The sequence below is a fragment of the Tupaia chinensis genome, unplaced genomic scaffold (assembly GCF_000334495.1).
Source record: "Tupaia chinensis unplaced genomic scaffold, TupChi_1.0 Scaffold000088_1, whole genome shotgun sequence".
Lineage (NCBI taxonomy): Eukaryota > Metazoa > Chordata > Mammalia > Scandentia > Tupaiidae > Tupaia > Tupaia belangeri.
In genome coordinates, this window is record NW_006159550.1 from 2,390,734 (window position 1) to 2,401,720 (window position 10,987).

General features: G+C 38.3%; 1 protein-coding gene across 1 annotated transcript in view; it reads right to left on the reverse strand.

Moving 5' to 3' along the window:
• The window catches only part of SUGCT (succinyl-CoA:glutarate-CoA transferase), a gene marked incomplete at its 5' end in the record, with an annotated part of 825,119 nt that overhangs the window by 50,002 nt on the left and 764,130 nt on the right, over positions 1-10,987 (reverse strand).

Sequence of the window (10,987 nt, forward strand, 5' to 3'; positions counted from 1 at the left end):
TGCATGGCATTCCCTTTTGAAAAAGCAATGTAATACACTGTAAAGTTATATGTAATCCAATGTGATATAAAGAAGATTATGATGATAATAAAAAATAATAAATTAATTAATTAATTAATTAAATAAAATAAAACAGCAGGTGCCTGATTCCCACGGAATTTCTCCACTGTGGAATGTCTCAGAGCCGGGACAGCATCTTCTACCCACACACCCTGTCACCTCTGATCCTTTGCCATTTGCACTTGTGGGTTTTCATTTGACCCAATGCACTTAGTTTGCTCCAGTAGCTGTGTTTTTGTGCCTTTCTTCTTTCCTTACCCACTCCTCCTTTCTACTGTAGTTGGAGCTCACTGAGCTGCTTCCTTTTTGAAGGGGCTTTCTTTTCATTCATCTTTTTATTTTTTTAAATCATGCATGACTTAAAAATTTGAAACAAAGTATCACATGAAAATCTAGTAGATTTAGGGGTGAGGGAGAGCAAGCTTGCATCCCAGTTTCCCAAACCTCAAACATAATGATATTCTTGGCTAGGATCTCAGCCCCTCACCATTGTGCTTTTATTTTGTGCTGTAAAGGATAGGTGAAGGCTCTTTCCCACTGAGCGCTGACTTAAACAAATACCCTTTCTTCCTTTAGTAATGCACTTGCTACTAACAGTGGAAATACAGAGCACTCAAGAGGGTAAACTGTAGAAACTTGAGACCAATTCCTATGAAGGCTGATGCCTTGTGGGTGATTCAAAAAACAACCCAGAGTCAGAAACAACAACATTCTCCACACACTATTTAAGTGGTAATCCTTTGTCTTGAGCTGTGTACTTTCTGAAAGCCATTTCTGTAGCCTGCAGCAAGCCTAGGCTTTGGTTTTGAGGCCCAGAGGTCTAGCTTCTTCACACAATGCTTGCAAAATGTTTATAGCCAACTCAAATACTTTCCACAGATTGCTCCCATTCTCTATCTGATTTCTCCACCAGCTGTTCTTTCCCTGATTCATTGTACAGATTTCTTTCTAGTGTTGTGGATATTCCCTGGTCACCTACCATAATGCTGGGTCTTACAGGTGTATAGCATGTTTGTAATGTTTGCTCATACACTCACAGGGAAAAAAAAAACATAAAATACAATCTTATGTGCAACTTTCCTGAGCACTAATTGCTTTACCCTAAATTTGAAGATAGTGTATCAGTTAAAGGATGCCAGGAATTACTTCACTTTATATATATGTACCTGTTATAATATATTCATTTCTAAATTAATTTCAAAGCCAGCTGTTATTTTTGTTAACAGTAATCCTTGATGGTATGCTTTAGCAACCACCATTGAAAATTTAGAGACAACTAGCTATACAATCTGAAGACTTAAAAATAAAATGCTTGGATTGTTTATTATGGTTTTACACTTTGAATTCAAGTCTCCTTCTTAATTATTGGGTTGTCAGAAAAGTCATGATATATTTTTCCTGCTTTTTTAATACAAAAATGTGTCATGACTTTTCTGATGATTTAATACATTGTCTAGATCACTTAATAAGATGGATCTTTAGAGAAAAATAATATATAATTATATATAATACATATTATATAGATAATATATAATATTATATATATACATATGCTAAAAATTTTGGAGATTAATTTCCCTTTTTTTTTAACATAGTCACTTGGTTATGTCTATGGCAATACTAAAATTAACAGGGAAGTTTGGGGGCCAGGTAATTATGCATTGGTAATGTAACTGGACCCACACTGAAAAAGGTCCTGGGTTTGTGTCCCATTCCAGGACCTATCTATATCTAAGTACACCCAGTCTGTGCGAAAATATGGGTGAATGGTCATGTAAATACCTCAGTGGAGGTTTCTCTCTCTCTTGGAATAAATAAATAAATATAACTAAAAAATGGGTGTGGGAGCAAGTTTCTGTGCCATAGAAGCTTGTTGTAAATTCTAGCTAGGAATGCAAGCATGTATGTAATCCTAATCTATCTGAGAGCTCCTGGGGTGTCAGCAGGTGGCATGGTGGTTGGGGCACTATAATCTCATGTGGCTGACTGCAGTATGAGTTTTGGACCTGGTGGCTTGCTTTCTTACTCTCCTTATCTCTTTCTGTCTCTCTCTGGTGAGTGCACATGCCCTATAGCAAATTAGAAGAATAAATTCATTAATTAAATTAAATAGTTTTTAAATAATGTATAAATAAATAAAATATCAGGTTGGCAGGAAAGTCATGATGTATTTTTTAATGTTTTTCTATGCAAAAATGTGTCACGACTTTCCTGATAACCCAAAGAGGTTTTTGCCATAGGGCACATACACTCACTGGAGAGAGACAGAGACAACTGTGTGGAGGATATGACCATGCCACAATCCCTTCTCTTCCACTTTCCGCCCAGGATCTTGGGCATGCATGCACACATATATGCCTGGCATGATTCTCAAACCACTGGGTCTGGGACTTGAACAATGGTCAGCCATGCAGGAATCCAGCAATATAACCACTATGCCATCTGCTGACCCCAGTCATCTTCATTTTTTATCCCCAATGCTTATGATCTTCCAGGCGATCAGTAAATGTGGGCTGTTATTTAGTACTTAATATTATAAAATGGAAAACAAATTGACTTTCACTCTACCCAAAGGCATAATAGTGATTTTTCTGGGACCAAGACAGCTGCCTGGCTGTCATAGGTACTTAAATCCTAGATCTGAAGCCTAAAGGAAAAATAATCAAATATAAGTACCATCTTTTAATTTATATTCAAATAATTTTTCTCCTTTTCCTTTCTCAAAAAGGAGGAGGAGGTGAAGAAGCAAAAAGAGAATAAGGTAGAAAAGAAGGAGGATGAAAGAAAAGAAAAGAAAAGAAAAGAAAAGAAAAGAAAAGAAAAGAAAAACTTGAAAGAGGCCTATTTTCTTCCCTGTGCAGAAAATGCTCACAAAATGCTTACAAAATCTACCACTTCCAACTTATTTTTTAATTTTTAAGAGAGATTTTTGCTATAGGGCACAGGCACTCACCAGAGAGACAGAGATACAGAAAGCAAGAAATCACCCCCAGGGTGATGGCCATGCTGAAATCCCTCCTCCTCCATTCTCCTCTCAGGATTTTGGGCATGCACACACGTGCACCTGAAATGAGTTTTAAGTCGACAGTTCTGGGACTCAAACCATGGGCAACAATGTGGGAGTCTAGCGACATAACCACTACACCATCTGCTGGTCCTCCCAACTTATTTTTATAGTAGGCAATGCAGTAGAGTTGGGGAGTAGAAATGGCATTTGCGTAATACAAATGTGGAACAACAGTTGTCACCTTCATTCTCTAGTTTAGCTTTTAAAATTCCCATAGTAGAAAATCCACTTGAAATATGTTTGTCTTTGGATCTATTTTTAAATGAAAGAAAAAAGTCTCTATGCTTCTGGTAAATGTATGTCCTACAGATAGTTGTAACCTAGGATGTTCAGAGAAGAGTCTGGGGGATAGTCATCAGTGACAGAACACAGCACAAAGAGAGAAACTGGAATAGTCTTTCAACAGAGGTTCTATTTTTAAGACCTAACTGACTTGTCTACTGGGATTATGTCTGGTATTAAAAGTTTTCAAAAGGGGTGTTCTAAGAAATTCACAGTATGAGGGGACATCAAGAAGTTTATGAAAAATGGAATTAAAATGCAATTTATTTTGGGGGCAATACATTCTGAAATATATGCATAGTTTTTTTATAATACACAAGTTCCATAAACTTTTTAAAGACCTTTAATATGGTCAGAATAATTACTAAGGTAATTATTAGTAAACAATTACTATTGTATTATAATAAATAATTACTACCATAGTAAAAAAAAAACATTTATTTATGCAAAATAAGAAGCTCTAGAATATCTGAGGGCTTTGCCTGCTTTGGTAGTGAGTTTAAGAGGCATTACAACCAAGATCTGCTTTGGGCTTTTTCTTGCAACCAAGGAAATAAATACAACCCTAAAGGCATCTAAAGATCCAAGAGGACTTATAACCTGTCCTTGAATGTATTTGGTCAAATTCTTGCCTACATAGTTTCCTACTCTTCTTCCTATTCCCATTTGTTTTTCTAGCTGCCCACTCCCATAGTATTTATCCATTTCTTTAACATGCCTGCTTTCGAGTCCTCCATATGTCTCAGAATTTCTCCACATCCAACAACCTCAGATTGCCTCAGATAGATGAGCAGTAATGGGTGTAAACACGGATAAGGTGAAGGATGGTGCTATGCCAGGTGTCCTTCCAGTCCTTAGGGACATCAGTCTATCAACTCTCTTCTCTAGTGTGTGCCCTTTCTCTCTGTCTTTCCTATTATTATTTAAACAGGCTGAAGTATCTCTACCTTAAAGAACAATATTATCTTGGAAGTATGCTTCCTATTAGCCATGGTACTGTCTCCTTTACCTGTATTCCCACAAAGTCTTGCCTATATCTCCTTTTCTCCACTGACTTACTGCCCATTTTCTGTTCATGACACTAACGTCCAAAATCTGGCTTTCATCTTTACCATTGAAAACTGATCTCTCACGCAAATATTTCCATAATAGCAATGTCTATTATACTACGGAAGAGGTTTTTAAACAGAAAGCATCACTGCCCCCAATCCTTTTTAAAGTTGTGTGTGTGTGTGTGTGTGTGTGTGTGTGTGTGTGTGTGTGTGCTTGCAGAGAGAGACAGAATGAGACAGTGAGAGAGAAAGTGAGAAATCACCTTTGGGGGGTATGACCATGCTCCAAGCCCTTTTCCTCCATTCTTGTCCTGGGATTTTGGGCATGCACACACATGTGCCAGGCATGACTTTCAAGCTGTCAGGTCCAGGATATTAACTGTGTTCAGACTTGTGGGAGCCCAGTACCTTAAAACTTCCACCACTGTCCGTTTTCGAGGAAACAGTCCTTGGTGGCTCTCTATGAAAGATCAGCGATGTTCTGGGTACCACACTACTTTGTCTCCCTGGCTACGGCTGACTGGACTCCAGGGGCAAGATAATACAAGTGATCTGAGCACCACCAGCCTATGGACTATGGGGTCCTCCTCTAACAAGAAACATGGGGATAAACTAGGATACTCTGATTCTCTCTTTGAAGGGCTGGCCTAGAGATGACAACATGGCAGAGTAACAAAATTTAGATTGATGACAGACAGCCTGCAGACATGTAAGGAAGTAGTTCCTATTGAGGAGGTCACAAAATATCCTGATTGCAATAGGTGTGCTGTATCCTAAACAAAGTTCTAGTTTCTGAACTGTACTCTGTTCTTTCTGAGACCTGGATTTCCTGTAGTTCCTGGTTTCTCAAAACCAAGTTGCTTTAATAGTGTTCCTATCTACCTTCTTTTCTGGTGTATGCTTACAGTCAAGCCACTTTATTTCTTATTCAAGAAAACTTGAATAAATGTGTTCTTTGCTAGCAAAAAGTCTTCCTAAGTAATATGTAGTAAGTAACAGAGCCACTTTGCAATCATCTCATGTCCATAATACTTAACTCTGTTGATTGTTACCTCCTTCTAAAAGTTTTTCCTCTTGGCTTATGTGGCACAACTTTGCTTGCTATTCTTAATACTTGCATGGCTACTTCTTTATTCCTCATCATCTCTGTTTTGCATCTCAACCCTTAAACATGGATGTTTCTCAGGCATCCCGTGATCTACTTTTCTTCAAACTACTGTCTCTGAAAAATTATGTATATACATACTCGTGACTTCAATCTCCATTTTAATGACAGTTGTTTGCCAGATATTGACATTCCTTTGGATATTCTACAAGATCCTTATTCTGCAAGGTTAAAACCAAATTCACTATTATTTCTCACAAAATAGGTCTTTGTATTGTGTTGATTCTAAGTTCAGTCTTTTTATTCTTATTTGTCCATACCTTAACTTTTTCTAATATATCTCCACTTCTCCACTCCTCTATCATTACTCTTTCAGATCCTCCTTCCCAGACTCCCTAGTGATTAGGTGTTTCTCCTCTGTGCTCCTATAGTACCTGCTGTATACCTCTTCCATAGTACCAACCCACTACACTGAGTGTAGATTTTCTCATCTGTCTCCTCCAAGACTATTAGCTACTTGTGGCTGGAGGACCATCTAACACAATGCTGGCCAAGCTCACAGGTACATTGTAATGCTTTTTTGAGCTAATAAATAAATGAAAAGTCAGACTTACCTGTGTTATACACAAAAATGAAATTCCAATCTACTACTTATATCAAAACTACTCAACTGAAAATAGGAAAGACAATATTAGACAACAGAAATGTGATTTGTAATCACTCTCCAAATGTCTGCTTCAGGAGACTATACACACTTCTCACTCATTATACTTCTTTTCCCTTATACTCATTCTTTTTTAATATCTTCATGCAACTCTTATTTGACTTCATTTGTGTATTTCTACCAAACCAGGCTCTGACTCTGGGGTTAATAGCCATATCTAATACTGCAGAATTGTTATAACTTCACCATTAAGATTCTGTTCATTCCTTAAATATAAAGGACTTTTGGGAGCCAGCAGTTAGCATAATGGCTATGTCGCTGGACTCCCACGTAGTCAACTGCGGTTCGCTTCCCGGACCCGGTGGCTTAAAACTCACGCCAGGTGCGTGTGCGTATGTGCCCAAGATCCTGAGAGGAGAATGGAGGAGAAGGGATTGCAGTGTGACCATCCCCTCTGGGGGGTGATTTCTCGCTTTCTGTCTCTCTGTCTGTCTCTGTCTGTCTGGCAAGCGCATGCGCCCTATAGCGAAAACAAACCTCTCCAAAAAATAAAAAGGATGATTGGTGAAAGAGCTTGAGGAACTAAATCTATTATGATGCCTCTTTAACTAAGTTAATTCTAGATTGTAGTGATTGTGAAAAATCCAGTTAACTTTTTTTTAGGGATGTGTGTGCTTGTATGTGTGGAGAGAGAGAGTACATACATCTGCAAGTAAGTTGCCTGGACAATTACTGATGAATTTTTGCACAGACGAACATAGAAACATAGAGAAATACATACATTATGACTTTCTGTACAACATAATAGAATAAAATACAGTGTCACCATTGCCCGTTTTAATTTGTCCACACCAATGAAAAATAGCATTGGCATTTATGGTTCAAATAATAGACATATGTAAAATTTAGTCATGGAAGGAAAAGTGTAGAAGGCAAAAAAAAAATAATCTGAGCTGGATCTTAGCACTTTTACTAGTCAAAAATTATTGAGCACATTGTGAACATTTCTGACATAATCTTGAAAATGGAGGCTCTTATACAGTTGAGTCACTTTTGTAGGGGAGTATAAAATCAGACATGTTCAGCTACAAAATATGTGTTTTCAATAGCAATAACACTGCCTACCAAATGTAGCTTTTCAAGTCCAACTTACTAAGTTTCTAAATAAGAAAACTGAGGCTCAAGGGTATGAAATAACTTGACTAAGTTTCCACAGTCAGTTAGGAGCAGAGTCAGAAACAGGTATGAGTTGGGGGAGGAATTTTGCCTCCCCATAGAAATACACAATGCCGGGGCCAGCAAGTGGCATGGTGGTTAAAGGCATTGGACTCCCACATGGCTGACCATGGTTCAAGTCCTGAGCCTGGGAGCTTGCTTTCTGACTTTCCCTCTCTCTCTTGTGGTCTCTCTCACTCTGTCCCTCTCTGGTCAAATTTAATAAATAAATAAATAAATAAGTTAAATAATTCTTAAAAAAAAAAATATATATATACAATGCCTGAAGACAAATATCAAGAAAGACAAGTTTGAGAGGTAAGCAAGATAAAGTCATATGCTTTTCTTCTCTGCCTGATTTTGGAATGGACTACATTCTGTTTCCTATAAATTTCCAAGAGACAACAATTACATTCATGGGAAGGAAAACAATCTGAATGACACACACAAGAGATATTTTTGCATAAAGGCAGGGAATTGGGCCACTTATAGCCTCTTAAAGATCAAAAGGCCCTTGGAGGAATGTTCTTCCTCACCACCAGTTCCTTATCCCAAGCCACAGCTGACTGACTTCCTTATTAGGCTTCAACAACAGAAGGGCAAAGAATTTAAACCAACTGAGTTTGTGAAACTGCAGAAGAGTAAGACTTAGGGAATGGAAGCAAGTCCTAAGGGAGTATGCCTGGAAGTAGACCAGTTGGGCCGTGAAGGAAGAGACAGAGCTCAAGCATACAGTTGTCTCTATGCAGATAATCCAGACTTGGGCTGAATACACTTCTTGCAAATCTAAGGCTTCTTCATTTAATAGAAAGTCATTCCACCTGCTAGGGCCCAATATTGCGATGTTTTGTGTCTTCCATCTTCAGGTAAAGCCAGGGGATAGTCTCAGGAATAGAGTCCTTCAGATTAACCTTAGTTTTAGCAGTCTTCCCAGGCCTAGGATTCATAGCTAGACCCCTGGATTCCCTTTATCTACTCTTCTGCTTCCTTTGCTCACAAAAAGTAGGGTGGCCTAAGGACATGTCCAGTGTGGCCAGTTGGTCTCTCCATCATAACTGAAGCAATCTCCATGGTATTCTCACCATAGTTTAAGTTTCTTCCTGGTTTTCCAGCTCCTTCCTATAGAACTTCTGTCAAAGAGCATAGTCCTTTCCTAAATCTCACTTTACTGACTAAGTTCCATTGTCTAGTCCTTGGGCAGTTTGCTTATTTCTTCTGAGAACCTGAATAATTTGCTCCAGACTTTACTTGCTTTGGGAACCTGCTCTTTACCAATCCCCCTCCTTACTTTACCTGGTATATTGAAGATCCATCCTATGAGGCATCACATCAAGACTTCCTATCCTATAATATTGGACATCAAATAACATAATTGTTCTTCCAAAAGTGTAATCAGCATATGACTTCTCAATGATTCTCTCCAACTTGTGAGATTATAAAGAAATGAAGCTACCACCACAACTGCTATTACTATCATTATCCATTAGCATCTTTTGAGTAACAGATCTCATGCTAAGTATAAACATATATGAACCCATTACTCTTTACAACTGTAAGGAGTTTCCATTTTGTAGACCAGGAAACTGATACATGAAGAGTTGAAGTCAAAGATCACCAGCTATTGCGCCAAGGCATTGCATGAAGAACAGGTTATAAGTACACAGAGGAATAGATCCCTTCACCCATCAAGAAAGCTGGGCAGAGCTTGGGTCAGAGCCCCTAGCCTCTGCCTTAAGTAGCCCCACTTGTTTACTCCAGGCTTCTTACCCCAGCATTTGTACAAATATTATCATTTTGGATTTATTCTGTGATATTGTAAATATTTTTGAAGTACCAGTTAAAGCAGCTTGCTTAAGTGGTAGAAGAGCTAAATTCACATACATGGAAATCAGCATCTAATCTCAAGATAAATATTCACAATGGTGTTTAAAAAAATAAAAGGAGAGGAGGGCAAAACCAGAATAAAATCCCACAAGGATGGCTTTAAGAGAGAGAGTAATCCAAACCACCACAGTTCCCCTAATTTTAAAAATTTAGAGAAGAGTAACAAAGACCAGGAAAGAGAAGAAAATCAAATTGATGAGGGAAGCCTACAGTCAGGATTGAGAGGGAAAGGCTAAGGTTATCTTCAGTGGAGTCTCAGTTTTCAAAGAATTCCTAACAGTGGATTTGGGGTTGAACATCTGCAAGAGCTGGCCTTGAGTCTGGTAGAATCCTGAAGTAGGCTATATAGGACTTCCTGGACACCTTCCAAAACAAAACCTCATCAATATCATAGGGTATCCCCTTCTTAAAATCAATAAGTTAGTACAAATTGTCTAGCCCTACATACTTGTAACCTTGAGATTTCTTTAAGCTTTTAGGTTATTTTCACAGATGAAAGATCTCATTAAACATTTTCTTTTTCACTCAGATACTTGATAATTAAGGATTTGGAAGTATATATAGCTATTGCTTCTCAGAAGATTCCCCAAGTTGCTTTCAAAATGTGGGCACTACATGAAGGACCCTTTCCTTCTCACTGCTTTACATTTCTGGTGTTTGTCTCTGAGACTCATTAAATGGTATTTCACACACAAAAACAAATTATTCTAGACTAAGTCAGAGAAACACCCCATTCTATGCTACTACAATAGCTTGATAATACACATGAAACCATTTAAGATGTTCAAAGCAAAGCACTAGAATTTTTATACTGAAAAGTACCCCAAAGGAATATGTGCTCTTTCACAAGGACATAAAACAAATGACAATTGCCATTAAGCCAACTGCACAGAAGAATATTGATTCCTGACAGTGGAAGTATTGACAGTTCTCTAGGCTAGACTCATGTCTGGATACCAAAGCAGTTCCTTCTCAAATTGTTCACAGAAACTTGAACTTTGAAGGGAACCTTTAAGAAGATTCAAACCAATCTTAAAGTCTTTGGAATACCCTCATAGGCATAAGTGTTTGTATGTACCTCTCTCTGTGTAAAAGCAAGTCACCTTGTTAAAAGGTGTTGTCATCGCGGGAGATGTCAGCTTGGACTGAGGCAGAGAGCCCCAAACATATTCTGGCTTCCAGACAGTAAACCAGCAAGTTGCCTTGCTTTCTAACAAAACTCAAGAAACAAAATTATCATGTCTGTTTGATGAATGAATTATACAGAAGCTGTGAGTTCATCTCTTTTAGTGTCCAAAAATCGGTGAAGACCCATATAAATATGTAGTAAACAATGCTGTTTGGGCTTTGTGCCCAAACCCAAACAGTATGTTCCATGCAGCCGGCCAGATTCTACACTTGGACACACACAGATGAGTCCACTGTAGTCAATGAAAACTGCGTGAGAATGCCTGGAGGGCACAGTTTGACTGGGGAGCTAAGCATGAGGATATACGGGCATGGTTTTGGACCAGAGCCTAGTTTCAAGGGTTGGATTCATGCGTTTTTAAAGACAATGTCGTTTTACTTTGTAGAACATTAACCAGCCATGCCTCAAGCAGGCATGAGAAAACTAATCCAGGAGTCAGTGAATCCTTAAACTGCAACTGTCTAAAGTC